Raw genomic sequence first — 12,781 nt, 5'->3', positions numbered from 1 at the left:
ATTCTCTCTGAAGCAAGATTCTTCCGAAATAAATAGGAGCGTTTCGTTTTCAGGCCCCTGAATACAAAGGGGCCTTGTCATCTTTAGCTTGCAGACAAAACTGTTTCTTACCAACATGACTCTTTTCAAGGGTAATCCTGTAACAGTGACTTTTTTTCCTTTTATAAAGTTTAAGCTAGGCCTCCAGAAGGTTACAAACTAAAGCAGGCGCATGCTGTTAACGTAGTCGGCACGATTCGAACCTGCGCGGGGAGACCCCAATGGATTTCTAGTCCATCGCCTTAACCACTCGGCCACGACTAGAAGCTGTCTGAAAGGGGCATGTCGTTTGGCTTGGTGCCTTGCAGCGTCGCTGCCCAAGGCCAGGGTAGATCAGCATGAACTCAACAACAAAACGTACCGCTCCACAAAAAGAGGCTCGTTCGCCCGAACAGGGACTTGAACCCTGGACCCTCAGATTAAAAGTCTGATGCTCTACCGACTGAGCTATCCGGGCTCTTGCTGGGGAAGTGTGCGTGCTGCGTGGGAACCCACAGCAAAATGAATCGTATTGGCGCAGAAAAAAGAGTGTCCTCCAATGCATTGCGTTTCCTTCTTCGAAGATTCAGAACGTCCCAATTGCTTTGAATGGGGAACGTTTTGTGAACAGGGAACAGAGTTAATGGACTGGCAACAATCTCCATAGAACATGAATTGGCACAGAGAATCGAAATAGAGGATGCCGTTAATACCTTTGCTGCGATGAAGGCCTGCCGTGCGCGTTTCTGAAATGTAAGTTAAGCTTCATTTGCTCTTTAGTCGTTATTTAAGATGGTGAACCTGCTGATGATATAATGTGCTTGCGGACATTTCATTTGTGTGTGTATACGCACATAAGAAAGTGGTGTAAAGAGATTTGCAACAGTAATTTGAGGAGGTGAAATGTGATTATTTGGAAAATTCCTGTCATGACTGCTTAAAGAAAAATGCCAGCATGCATTTGCCTCCTGCGTAAACTTTAAAATTGTTGACATTTTGGGCACACGAGCGTTGCACACTATTTGCGTTACATGTAGGCCTATGGCTTATTGTTCTTTGTGTGTTGTTGCTGGTTTTGCATTATATGTATATGGCATATTGGTCTTTGTGTGTTGTTGCTGGTTTTGCATTATATGTATATGGCATATTGGTCTTTGTGTGTTGTTGCTGGTTTTGCATTATATGTAGGCTATATGGCATATTGGTATTTGTGTGTTGTTGCTGGTACGTTGCAAATAGAGGGGCAGCAAAATTGTTTTTCGCCTAGTGCGGCAGAAGTGCACTCATTCGAAGTGCAAAAAAAGCTGTAAAGCACAGGGGGGAGCTTCACAGGGGGTATGGCTTATCTAAATGAGATGTATATGAGCCCTATTGTCACTCCCAGCAGCAGAGACAGGTGAGAACTGCACAATCTTTAGAGGTCGTTTTCTCATCTTTGAGCTTTTTTAAGTGCCTACCTTCAAATGGCCACAACTTCTCCAAATATGATCAGATTTCCATATGTTACATGTTACACATGTTTCAGCTGGCTGAAAGGGGCATGTCGTTTGGCTTGGTGCCTTGTAGCGTCGCTGCCCGAGGCCAGTGTAGATCAGCAAGAACTCAACAACAAAACGTACCGCTCCACAAAAAGAGGCTCATTCACCCGAACAGGGACTTGAACCCTGGACCCTCAGATTAAAAGTCTGATGCTCTACCGACTGAGCTATCCAGGCTCTTGCTCGAGAAGCGTGCATGCTGTGTCGGAACGCACAGCAAAATGAATCGTATTGGCGCAGAAAAAAGAGTGTCCTCCAATGCATTGCGTTTCCTTCTTCGAAGATTCAGAACGTCCCAATTGCTTTGAATGGGGAACGTTTTGTGAACAGGGAACAGAGTTAATGGACTGGCAACAATCTCCATAGAACATGAATTGGCACAGAGAATCGAAATAGAGGATGCAGTTAAGACCTTTGCTGCGATGAAGGCCTGCCGTGCGCGTTTCTGAAATGTAAGTTAAGCTTCATTTGCTCTTTAGTCGTTATTTAAGATGGTGAACCTACTGATGATATAATGTGCTTGCGGACATTTCATTTGTGTGTGTATACGCACATAAGAAAGTGGTGTAAAGAGATTTGCAACAGTAATTTGAGGAGGTGAAATGTGATTATTTGGAAAATTCCTGTCATGACTGCTTAAAGAAAAATGCCAGCAGGCATTTGCCTCCTGCATAAACTTTAAAATTGTTGAAATTTTGGGCACACGAGCGTTGCGCACTATTTGCGTTATATGTAGGCCTATGGCTTATTGGTCTTTGTGTGTTGTTGCTGGTTTCGCATTATATGTATATGGCATATTGGTCTTTGTGTGTTGTTGCTGGTTTTGCGTTATATGTATATGGCATATTGGTCTTTGTGTGTTGTTGCTGGTTTTGCGTTATATGTAGGCTATATGGCATATTGGTATTTGTGTGTTGTTGCTGGTACGTTGCAAATAGAGGGGCAGCACAATTGTTTTTCGCCTAGTGCGGCAGAAGTGCACTCATTCGAAGTGCAAAAAAAGCTGTAAAGCACAGGTGGGAGCTTCACAGGGGGTATGGCTTATCTAAATGAGATGTATATGAGCCCTATTGTCACTCCCAGCAGCAGAGACAGGTGAGAACTGCACAATCTTTAGAGGTCGTTTTCTCATCTTTGAGCTTTTTTAAGTGCCTACCTTCAAATGGCCACAACTTCTCCAAATATGATCAGATTTCCACATGTTACATGTTACACATGTTTCAGCTGGCTGAAAGGGGCATGTCGTTTGGCTTGGTGCCTTGTAGCGTCGCTGCCCGAGGCCAGTGTAGATCAGCAAGAACTCAACAACAAAACGTACCGCTCCACAAAAAGAGGCTCATTCACCCGAACAGGGACTTGAACCCTGGACCCTCAGATTAAAAGTCTGATGCTCTACCGACTGAGCTATCCGGGCTCTTGCTCGAGAAGCGTGCGTGCTGCTTCAGAACGCACAGCAAAATGAATCGTATTGGCGCAGAAAAAAGAGTGTCCTCCAATGCGTTGCGTTTCCTTCTTCGCAGATTCAGAACGTCCCAATTGCTTTGAATGGGGAACGTTTTGTGAACAGGGAACAGAGTTAATGGACTGGCAACAATCTCCATAGAACATGAATTGGCACAGAGAATCGAAATAGAGGATGCAGTTAAGACCTTTGCTGCGATGAAGGCCTGCCGTGCGCGTTTCTGAAATGTAAGTTAAGCTTCATTTGCTCTTTAGTCGTTATTTAAGATGGTGAACCTACTGATGATATAATGTGCTTGCGGACATTTCATTTGTGTGTGTATACGCACATAAGAAAGTGGTGTAAAGAGATTCGCAACAGTAATTTGAGGAGGTGAAATGTGATTATTTGGAAAATTCCTGTCATGACTGCTTAAAGAAAAATGCCAGCAGGCATTTGCCTCCTGCATAAACTTTAAAATTGTTGACATTTTCGGCACACGAGCGTTGCGCACTATTTGCGTTATATGTAGGCCTATGGCTTATTGGTCTTTGTGTGTTGTTGCTGGTTTTGCATTATATGTATATGGCATATTGGTCTTTGTGTGTTGTTGCTGGTTTTGCGTTATATGTATATGGCATATTGGTCTTTGTGTGTTGTTGCTGGTTTTGCGTTATATGTAGGCTATATGGCATATTGGTATTTGTGTGTTGTTGCTGGTACGTTGCAAATAGAGGGGCAGCACAATTGTTTTTCGCCTAGTGCGGCAGAAGTGCACTCATTCGAAGTGCAAAAAAATCTGTAAAGCACAGGTGGGAGCTTCACAGGGGGTATGGCTTATCTAAATGAGATGTATATGAGCCCTATTGTCACTCCCAGCAGCAGAGACAGGTGAGAACTGCACAATCTTTAGAGGTCATTTTCTCATCTTTGAGCTTTTTTAAGTGCCTACCTTCAAATGGCCACAACTTCTCCAAATATGATCAGATTTCCACATGTTACATGTTACACATGTTTCAGCTGGCTGAAAGGGGCATGTCGTTTGGCTTGGTGCCTTGTAGCGTCGCTGCCCGAGGCCAGTGTAGATCAGCAAGAACTCAACAACAAAACGTACCGCTCCACAAAAAGAGGCTCATTCACCCGAACAGGGACTTGAACCCTGGACCCTCAGATTAAAAGTCTGATGCTCTACCGACTGAGCTATCCGGGCTCTTGCTCGAGAAGCGTGCGTGCTGCTTCGGAACGCACAGCAAAATGAATCGTATTGGCGCAGAAAAAAGAGTGTCCTCCAATGCGTTGCGTTTCCTTCTTCGAAGATTCAGAACGTCCCAATTGCTTTGAATGGGGAACGTTTTGTGAACAGGGAACAGAGTTAATGGACTGGCAACAATCTCCATAGAACATGAATTGGCACAGAGAATCGAAATAGAGGATGCAGTTAAGACCTTTGCTGCGATGAAGGCCTGCCGTGCGCGTTTCTGAAATGTAAGTTAAGCTTCATTTGCTCTTTAGTCGTTATTTAAGATGGTGAACCTACTGATGATATAATGTGCTTGCGGACATTTCATTTGTGTGTGTCTATACGCCCTTAAGAAAGTGGTGTAAAGAGATTCGCAACAGTAATTTGAGGAGGTGAAATGTTATTATTTGGAAAATTCCTGTCATGACTGCTTAAAGAAAAATGCCAGCAGGCATTTGCCTCCTGCATAAACTTTAAAATTGTTGACATTTTCGGAACACGAGCGTTGCGCACTATTTGCGTTATATGTAGGCCTATGGCTTATTGGTCTTTGCGTGTTGTTGCTGGTTTTGCATTATATGTATATGGCATATTGGTCTTTGTGTGTTGTTGCTGGTTTTGCGTTATATGTATATGGCATATTGGTCTTTGTGTGTTTGTTGCTGGTTTTGCGTTATATGTAGGCTATATGGCATATTGGTATTTGTGTGTTGTTGCTGGTACGTTGCAAATAGAGGGGCAGCACAATTGTTTTTCGCCTAGTGCGGCAGAAGTGCACTCATTCGAAGTGCAAAAAAAGCTGTAAAGCACAGGGGGGAGCTTCACAGGGGGAATGGCTTATCTAAATGAGATGTATATGAGCCCTATTGTCACTCCCAGCAGCAGAGACAGGTGAGAACTGCACAATCTTTAGAGGTCGTTTTCTCATCTTTGAGGTTTTTTAAGTGCCTACCTTCAAATGGCCACAACTTCTCCAAATATGATCAGATTTCCACATGTTACATGTTACACATGTTTCAGCTGGCTGAAAGGGGCATGTCGTTTGGCTTGGTGCCTTGTAGCGTCGCTGCCCGAGGCCAGTGTAGATCAGCAAGAACTCAACAACAAAACGTACCGCTCCACAAAAAGAGGCTCATTCGCCCGAACAGGGACTTGAACCCTGGACCCTCAGATTAAAAGTCTGATGCTCTACCGACTGAGCTATCCGGGCTCTTGCTCGAGAAGCGTGCGTGCTGCTTCGGAACGCACAGCAAAATGAATCGTATTGGCGCAGAAAAAAGAGTGTCCTCCAATGCGTTGCGTTTCCTTCTTCGAAGATTCAGAACGTCCCAATTGCTTTGAATGGGGAACGTTTTGTGAACAGGGAACAGAGTTAATGGACTGGCAACAATCTCCATAGAACATGAATTGGCACAGAGAATCGAAATAGAGGATGCAGTTAAGACCTTTGCTGCGATGAAGGCCTGCCGTGCGCGTTTCTGAAATGTAAGTTAAGCTTCATTTGCTCTTTAGTCGTTATTTAAGATGGTGAACCTACTGATGATATAATGTGCTTGCGGACATTTCATTTGTGTGTGTCTATACGCCCTTAAGAAAGTGGTGTAAAGAGATTCGCAACAGTAATTTGAGGAGGTGAAATGTGATTATTTGGAAAATTCCTGTCATGACTGCTTAAAGAAAAATGCCAGCAGGCATTTGCCTCCTGCATAAACTTTAAAATTGTTGACATTTTCGGCACACGAGCGTTGCGCACTATTTGCGTTATATGTAGGCCTATGGCTTATTGGTCTTTGTGTGTTGTTGCTGGTTTTGCATTATATGTATATGGCATATTGGTCTTTGTGTGTTGTTGCTGGTTTTGCGTTATATGTATATGGCATATTGGTCTTTGTGTGTTTGTTGCTGGTTTTGCGTTATATGTAGGCTATAAGGCATATTGGTATTTGTGTGTTGTTGCTGGTACGTTGCAAATAGAGGGGCAGCACAATTGTTTTTCGCCTAGTGCGGCAGAAGTGCACTCATTCGAAGTGCAAAAAAAGCTGTAAAGCACAGGGGGGAGCTTCACAGGGGGTATGGCTTATCTAAATGAGATGTATATGAGCCCTATTGTCACTCCCAGCAGCATAGACAGGTGAGAACTGCACAATCTTTAGAGGTCGTTTTCTCATCTTTGAGGTTTTTTAAGTGCCTACCTTCAAATGGCCACAACTTCTCCAAATATGATCAGATTTCCACATGTTACATGTTACACATGTTTCAGCTGGCTGAAAGGGGCATGTCGTTTGGCTTGGTGCCTTGTAGCGTCGCTGCCGGAGGCCAGTGTAGATCAGCAAGAACTCAACAACAAAACGTACCGCTCCACAAAAAGAGGCTCATTCACCCGAACAGGGACTTGAACCCTGGACCCTCAGATTAAAAGTCTGATGCTCTACCGACTGAGCTATCCGGGCTCTTGCTTGAGAAGCGTGCGCGCCGCGTCGGAACACACAGCAAAATGAATCGTATTGGCGCAGAAAAAAGAGTGTCCTCCAATGCGTTGCGTTTCCTTCTTCGAAGATTCAGAATGGCCGTCAAAACGTCTGCTATGTCAAAATATATTTGCTAATTAGTGGGAATGCAGCCTAGTAGACTGATGATAATAGTAATTAAAGGAAAATAATGCTAGGAAAAAGAACAAAAACTCACTGCTACTTGTCTGGAAAGCCTCTTCACACGCTTCAATGCTGTTGACTTGCCGCGCTCCTAACGTTACGTTATTGTAAACTTGTGTCAAAGGCGCAGTTGTTTGTAGCAAATAGCAAGCCCGCGGCACTCTAGGTAACAGCCAGCGAGTGTACTGACACCTAGCGATTAGAAAATATACACGCACCATATTCTCTCTGAAGCAAGATTCTTCCGAAATAAATAGGAGCGTTTCGTTTTCAGTCTTTTCTCTAAGGGTTCGAACCTGAGAGCTCGTGCTTTCAAAGAAGGTCCCAGTTTCAATTCACTCGAACATCCAGAGCACATCAAGGGCACGCGCCGTGCACAAAAAGAGAAGTCTGAAGGACGGGGTGGTGACATGGAGCTCAATTTCAATGGCACCCAGAAAATCTTGCCGTGACCCGGATTGCTGCGGCCACAACGCAGAGTACTAACCACTATACAATCACAGCGAGCTACAGGTCTACCCGACGTGTCCCTGAATACAAAGGGGCCTTGTCATCTTTAGCTTGCAGACAAAACTGTTTCTTACCAAAATAACTCTTTTCAAGGGTAATCCTGTAACAGTGACTTTTTTTCCTTTTATAAAGTTTAAGCTAGGCCTCCAGAAGGTTACAAACTAAAGCAGGCGCATGCTGTCAACGTAGTCAGTAGGATTCGAACCTGCGCGGGGAGACCCCAATGGATTTCTAGTCCATCGCCTTAACCACTCGGCCACGACTACAAGCTGGCCGAAAGGGGCATGTCGTTTGTGGATTGGTGCCTTATAGCGTCGCTGCCGGAGGCCAGTGTAGATCAGCAAGAACTCAACAACAAAACGTACCGCTCCACAAAAAGAGGCTCGTTCGCCCGAACAGGGACTTGAACCCTGGACCCTCAGATTTAAAGTGTGATGCTCTACCGAGTGAGCTATCCGGGCTCTTGCTCGAGAAGTGTGCGTGCTGCGTAGGATCGCACAGCAAAATGAATCGTATTGGCGCAGAAAAAAGAGTGTCCTCCAATGCATTGCGTTTCCTTCTTCGAAGATTCAGAATGGGCGTCAAAACGTCTGCTATGTCAAAATATATTTGCAAATTAGTGGGAATGGAGCCTATTAGACTGATGATAATAGTAATTAAAGGAAAATAATGCTAGGAAAAAGAACAAAAACTCACTGCTACTTGTCTGGAAAGCCTCTTCACACGCTTCAATGCTGTTGACTTGCCGCGCTCTTATCGTTATTGTAAACTTGTGTCAAAGGCGCAGTTGTTTGTAGCAAATAGCAAGCCCGCGGCACTCTAGGTAACAGCCAGCGAGTGTACTGATACCTAGCGATTAGAAAACTATGTGACCCGTCACAGAAACCAGGGACACAAGTCGGCAGCACAACTTTCGAGCAAAATGAGAAAGAAAGGTTTTTTTCAAATTTGGTGAATTTCAATTTTTTGTAGAATCTGTTAATTGAAATCACGAAAAAGCCTCTCCATGTTTGAGATAGCAGAATCAGAATCAGAATCAGAAAGAGCTTTATTGCCAAGTGTGCTTGCACACACAAGGAATTTGTTTTGGTACTGAGGCTTCCAGTGGACATATACAAATACAACATGAAACATAATACTACAAATTATAAGAATAAAAAATAAAAATATAAATATATGAGAATAAAACTATCACAGTTGGGTTTAGTCAGAATAGACATTTTCAGATTTACAGATTATTAACCTATTTACAGTGTTTTGAATATTATAAATAAATAAATCTACATATAAGTATCACCTGAGTTGTAGGATATTGCACTAAACAGTGGGAGTATTGCACTTACAGGCATATGCCTTGGGAGGAGTGTTAACTGTTCAGGAGGAAAATGGCCTGTGGGAAGAAACTGTTCCTGTGCCGAGATGTTCTTGTGGCCAGTGATCTGAGTCTCCGTCTTGACGGTAACAGTTCGAACAGGTGGTGTCCAGGGTGAGTGGAGTCTGTGATGATTTTACCTGCTCTCTTCCTCACTCTGGAAGAGTACAGGTCCTGGAGGTTTGGCAGGGGGGCACCAATGATCCTCTCCGCAGTCCGGACTGTCCGTTGTAGTCTCCTGATGTCTGATTTGGTAGCTGAACCAAACCAGACAGTGATGGAAGCGCACAAGACAGACTCAATGATGGCTGAGTAGAACTGAATCAGCAGATCCTGTGGCAGGTTGAACTTCCTCAGCTGGCGAAGGAAGTACAGTCTCTGCTGGGCCTTTTTCACAGTGGAGTCAATGTGATTGTCCCACTTCAGGTCCTGAGAGATGAAAGTGCCCAGGAACCTGAATGACTCCACTGCTTCCACAGTGCTGTTCATGATGGTGAGTGGGGGTAGTGCTGAGCTGTTCCTCCTGAAGTCCACGATCATCTCCACTGTTTTGAGCGTGTTCAGCTCAAGGTTGTTATAACTGCACCAGGCAGCCAGCTGTTCAACCTCCAGTCTGTCAGCAGACTCGTCACCGTTTTGGATGAGACCGATGACAGTGGTGTCGTCTGCAAATTTCAGGAGCTTGACAGTGGGGTCTTTAGAAGTGCAGTCATTAGTGTACAGGGAGAAGAGCAGTGGGGAGAGAATGCACCCTTGGGGGGCTCCGGTGCTGATTGTGAGTGTCTTGGATGTGTGTTTCCCCAGTCTCACTCGCTGCTGCCGGTCCGTCCGGAAGCTGGTGATCCATTGACAGATCGAGGATGGTATGGAGAGCTGGGTCAGTTTGGCTGTGAGAAGACCAGGCATGATGGTATTGAAGGCCGAACTGAAGTCCACAAAGAGGATCCTTGCATAAGTCCCTGGTCTGTCGAGATGTTGCAGGATATAATGCAGTCCCATGTTGACTGCATCATCCACAGACCTGTTTGCTCTGTAAGCAAACTGAAAGGGATCCAGCAGGGGTCCAGTGATGTCCTTCAGGTGGGCCAGCACCAGTCTTTCAAACGACTTCATGACCACAGACGTGAGAGCGACAGGTCTGTAGTCATTAAGTCCAGTGGTTTTGGGTTTTTTGGGGACAGGAATGATAGTGGAGCGTTTGAAGCAGCAGGGAACTTCACACTGCTCCAATGATCTGTTGAAGATCTGCGTGAAGACCGGGGCCAGTTGGTCAGCGCAGGCTTTTAAACAAGCAGATGAGATGCCGTCTGGGCCTGAGGCTTTCCTAGTCTTCTGTTTTTTGAAGACTCGGCTCACGTCCTCCACACAGACCCTAAGCTCAGGTTGGATGGCAGGAGGGGGGAGTGATAATTGGAGTGCAGGAGGTGATGGTGAATGTGTGAAGTGCAGATCAGACCGGGTGTGTGGTGTGAATGAGGGCTTTTCAAACCGGCAGTAAAATGAATTTAAATCGTCAGCCAGGTGTTGATTGTCCACAGATCGAGGGGATGGTGACTTGTAGTTGGTGATGTTCCTCAGGCCATTCCAGACTGATGATGGGTCGTTGGATGAAAACAGTTTTTTCAGTTTATCAGAGTAGTTCCTTTTAGCAACTCTGATCTCCTTTGTCAATCTGTTTCTGGCCTGGTTATACAAGATTTTATCCCCACTTCTGTAAGCATCCTCTTTGGCATGACGAAGGTGTTTGAGTTTCCCAGTAAACCATGGTTTATCATTAGTCAATGATAAGAATGTCCTGGTAGGAATGCATGTATCCTCACAGAAACTTATATATGATGTTACAGTATCTGTGAGCTCATCCAGATCATTGGTAGCAGCTTCAAAAACAGTCCAATCATTGCAATATTGGTATTAGCAGTATTGGTATATTTAAAAGCTTACATTTTGAGGTTGAAATCGGCTTGTTTTCGGAGATTCTAGCATTCAGTAGGGGCGTGACGTGTCATTGTCTGTGTGTATTTTCATACTGAATAACCCGGCGGTTTTGCCCCCGCCCTCCAAGTGAACCGCATGGCTACTTATTATGCTGTGCTCTGGCCGGCTCTATCTGATATCAAAATTCAATGAAGATGGATGCCGCAAAGATTGTTGCAGACGAGCTGAACCGTGGCAGTTACACCGAAAATGTTTTCGCCGCACTTCGTGGGCTCGGGAAACTGAACCGGAGGTATGGGCGCGGCGCGCGCGCCATCAGTGCTTGAATACGGCGGCTCGGCTCGCTGACAGCGGTGGCTGGCTGTTTCATATGTGACGTCCCAATTGCTTTGAATGGGGAACGTTTTGTGAACAGGGAACAGAGTTAATGGACTGGCAACAATCTCCATAGAACATGAATTGGCACAGAGAATCGAAATAGAGGATGCAGTTAAGACCTTTGCTGCGATGAAGGCCTGCCGTGCGCGTTTCTGAAATGTAAGTTAAGCTTCATTTGCTCTTTAATCGTTATTTAAGATGGTGAACCTACTGATGATATAATGTGCTTGCGGACATTTCATTTGTGTGTGTATACGCACATAAGAAAGTGGTGTAAAGAGATTTGCAACAGTAATTTGAGGAGGTGAAATGTGATTATTTGGAAAATTCCTGTCATGACTGCTTAAAGAAAAATGCCAGCAGGCATTTGCCTCGTGCATAAACTTTAATAATGTTGACATTTTGGGCACACGAGCGTTGCGCACTATTTGCGTTATATGTAGGCCTATGGCTTATTGGTCTTTGTGTGTTGTTGCTGGTTTTGCATTATATGTATATGGCATATTGGTCTTTGTGTGTTGTTGCTGGTTTTGCGCTATATGTATATGGCATATTGGTCTTTGTGTGTTGTTGCTGGTTTTGCGTTATATGTAGGCTATATGGCATATTGGTATTTGTGTGTTGTTGCTGGTACGTTGCAAATAGAGGGTCAGCACAATTGTTTTTCGCCTAGTGCGGCAGAAGTGCACTCATTCGAAGTGCAAAAAATGCTGTAAACCACAGGGGGGAGCTTCACAGGGGGTATGGCTTATCTAAATGAGATGTATATGAGCCCTATTGTCACTCCCAGCAGCATAGACAGGTGAGAACTGCACAATCTTTAGAGGTTCTTTTCTCATCTTTGAGCTTTTTTAAGTGCCTACCTTCAAATGGCCACAACTTCTCCAAATATGATCAGATTTCCACATGTTACATGTTACACATGTTTCAGCTGGCTGAAAGGGGCATGTCATTTGGCTTGGTGCCTTGTAGCGTCGCTGCCCGAGGCCAGTGTAGATCAACAAGAACTCAACAACAAAACGTACCGCTCCACAAAAAGAGGCTCATTCACCCGAACAGGGACTTGAACCCTGGACCCTCAGATTAAAAGTCTGATGCTCTACCGACTGAGCTATCCGGGCTCTTGCTCGAGAAGCGTGCGTGCTGCGTCGGAACGCACAGCAAAATGAATCGTATTGGCGCAGAAAAAAGAATGTCCTCCAATGCATTGCGTTTCCTTCTTCGAAGATTCAGAACGGCCGTCAAAACGTCTGCTATGTCAAAATATATTTGCAAATTAGTGGGAATGCAGCCTATTAGACTGATGATAATAGTCATTAAAGGAAAATAATGCTAGGAAAAAGAACAAAAACTCACTGCTACTTGTCTGGAAAGCCTCTTCACACGCTTCAATGCTGTTGACTGGCCGCGCTCTTATAGTTATTGTAAACTTGTGTCAAAGGCGCAGTTGTTTGTAGCAAATAGCAAGCCCGCGGCACTCTAGGTAACAGCCAGCGAGTGTACTGACACCTAGCGATTAGAAAATGTACACGCACCATATTCTCTCTAAAGCAAGATTCTTCTGAAATAAATAGGAGCGTTTCGTTTTCAGTCTTTTCTCTAAGGTTTCGAACCTGAGAGCTCATGCTTTCAAAGAAGGTCCCAGTTTCAATTCACTCGAACATCCAGAGCACATCAAGGGCACGTGCCGTGCACAAA

General features: G+C 44.6%; 9 non-coding genes across 9 annotated transcripts; all 9 read right to left on the bottom strand.

Annotated features, from left to right (window-relative positions):
- Nucleotides 1–221: 221 nt before the first annotated feature.
- trnas-aga (transfer RNA serine (anticodon AGA)) lies at nt 222–303 on the bottom strand. Its single transcript has one exon. It is a non-coding gene; the product is annotated as a tRNA-Ser (tRNA).
- A 120-nt stretch (nt 304–423) lies between these two features.
- Nucleotides 424–496, bottom strand: trnak-uuu (transfer RNA lysine (anticodon UUU)). Its single transcript has one exon. It is a non-coding gene; the product is annotated as a tRNA-Lys (tRNA).
- Nucleotides 497–1,660: 1,164 nt separating this feature from the next.
- trnak-uuu (transfer RNA lysine (anticodon UUU)) lies at nt 1,661–1,733 on the bottom strand. Its single transcript has one exon. It is a non-coding gene; the product is annotated as a tRNA-Lys (tRNA).
- A 1,164-nt stretch (nt 1,734–2,897) lies between these two features.
- On the bottom strand, nt 2,898–2,970 carry trnak-uuu (transfer RNA lysine (anticodon UUU)). Its single transcript has one exon. It is a non-coding gene; the product is annotated as a tRNA-Lys (tRNA).
- Nucleotides 2,971–4,134: 1,164 nt separating this feature from the next.
- On the bottom strand, nt 4,135–4,207 carry trnak-uuu (transfer RNA lysine (anticodon UUU)). Its single transcript has one exon. It is a non-coding gene; the product is annotated as a tRNA-Lys (tRNA).
- A 1,167-nt stretch (nt 4,208–5,374) lies between these two features.
- On the bottom strand, nt 5,375–5,447 carry trnak-uuu (transfer RNA lysine (anticodon UUU)). The gene has a single exon. It is a non-coding gene; the product is annotated as a tRNA-Lys (tRNA).
- A 1,167-nt stretch (nt 5,448–6,614) lies between these two features.
- On the bottom strand, nt 6,615–6,687 carry trnak-uuu (transfer RNA lysine (anticodon UUU)). The gene has a single exon. It is a non-coding gene; the product is annotated as a tRNA-Lys (tRNA).
- Nucleotides 6,688–7,582: 895 nt separating this feature from the next.
- Nucleotides 7,583–7,664, bottom strand: trnas-aga (transfer RNA serine (anticodon AGA)). The gene has a single exon. It is a non-coding gene; the product is annotated as a tRNA-Ser (tRNA).
- A 4,467-nt stretch (nt 7,665–12,131) lies between these two features.
- trnak-uuu (transfer RNA lysine (anticodon UUU)) lies at nt 12,132–12,204 on the bottom strand. The gene has a single exon. It is a non-coding gene; the product is annotated as a tRNA-Lys (tRNA).
- Between the last annotated feature and the right edge of the window lie 577 nt (nt 12,205–12,781).

Source organism: Siphateles boraxobius, unplaced genomic scaffold (assembly GCF_051911475.1).
Source record: "Siphateles boraxobius isolate OS27281-9 unplaced genomic scaffold, OSU_SipBor_1 6, whole genome shotgun sequence".
Taxonomy (NCBI): domain Eukaryota; kingdom Metazoa; phylum Chordata; class Actinopteri; order Cypriniformes; family Leuciscidae; genus Siphateles; species Siphateles boraxobius.
This window is presented reverse-complemented; position numbering and strand designations above follow the sequence as displayed.